This window comes from Vulpes lagopus, chromosome 3, assembly GCF_018345385.1.
Source record: "Vulpes lagopus strain Blue_001 chromosome 3, ASM1834538v1, whole genome shotgun sequence".
In the NCBI taxonomy this organism is placed as follows: domain Eukaryota; kingdom Metazoa; phylum Chordata; class Mammalia; order Carnivora; family Canidae; genus Vulpes; species Vulpes lagopus.
In genome coordinates, this window is record NC_054826.1 from 140,371,885 (window position 1) to 140,373,381 (window position 1,497).

At 39.8% G+C, this 1,497-nt stretch overlaps 1 pseudogene; it reads right to left on the bottom strand.

Annotated features, from left to right (window-relative positions):
* Nucleotides 1-520: 520 nt before the first annotated feature.
* On the bottom strand, nt 521-1,081 carry LOC121487141 (annotated as a pseudogene).
* Between the last annotated feature and the right edge of the window lie 416 nt (nt 1,082-1,497).

A 1,497-nucleotide genomic window follows, 5' to 3' on the forward strand; every position in this document is an offset into this window, starting at 1 on the left:
ATTCTTTCAGAACCAATGGTTACGTAAGTAGAATATTGGATTCAACCTAAAAATGAGGGCCCTAGTTAACAATATTCTGCATATGATCATGATAAAAGAATAGGATATTCTTCACATTTCCAAACAAAATCCAATTTAAAAAGCTTGTTCTTACCAAATCCCTAAAAACAGCCATTTGAGAGTAAACCAGCAGAGCATATTGCCTCAATGAAGCTGTAGGTTTCATTACATGCACCAACAAACCGACATGGCTAGCTCTGCATTCCAGTTTCATAGAATTTATGTTTCACCTATTACACTAAACAGCATTTTAAACACTGACATATGAACTCCCTAATAAGATAAAGCAAAGACAAAAACATCTCATTAGAAACAAGATACATCATCACTTATAGTCTTCAAACATTATTACACTTTAACTTTCATAATTTGACAATGCATTCATGGAATAATCTGCAGATGACTCATTTTAACAGGCAAAGAACACTTTTAAGCAGACATGACTGTCCTAAATTATTTATTAAGTAAGAATTTTACAAACATTACTTATACCAGCAGAAATGGTGGAGCTAGAGAGTATTGTTGCATAGTTAGAACCACCAATAGTGTGGTGGAACTTGTGACCCTTTCCAAGACCACAGCTCCTATGGCCTGCAGATGTCAGCTGTCACAGCTTCCTGTCTTTGTGGACTGGTTTGGTGATCCACTGGGTGTCAGGATTTCTTCTGATAGCCTTATGGAATGGATCAATGAGGATAACTTCAAAGAATTTGTACATTGGAATCTTTGCCAACCCAGTAAGAATTTAAGATTCTCAGAGTCCCACAGTGGCACCTACCTTACTCCTCTGCAACAGACTGAAGGCTTTGGGTAAAGTTTGACTGGTTAACACCATGATGGACAGGACTGCATGAGTAGCACCCTTAGGAACTGGGCATTTGCCGCCACCACGTTGCATAGGAATCCAATATACGACATAACTTTGCTTGGTCTTGTACCGCAGTCTGTAGGCTTTATCAAGCCAGCATGGGTCAGGGGCACTGGGGAGAACTGAGAGCTGGTGGTACTGCCAGCAGCACATCCTTTGAGCTGATGGCTGCCACCAGACAGAATGGAAAGGGCTAAAAGCTAGTTTTCTTTTCAAAAGAAAGTATATAATCAACAGGATGTGTGGGCAAATGAGACAACTGATAGAGAACAATTATACAAAACATAGATATGCTTTGAGGATCTCAAACTCTGGCCTTCTTATACTTGGGGATGAGATAGAGAGAGGGAAATAGGAATCTCAGTTTAGTTTTATGACCTGGAGCAGAAAAAACATGTGCTTTTCATCCTACAGAATAGCCAGGGGAGCACAGCAAATATTTTAGCAAAGCCCCACTGCTCCTATGATGCCAGGACAACATACTAGCAATGTTGAATAAGAGGTGTTGGCTAATGGTCTGAGCCTCACCTCAGTCTCTTACAGGTAAAATCTTAAGTAGGCAAATATGA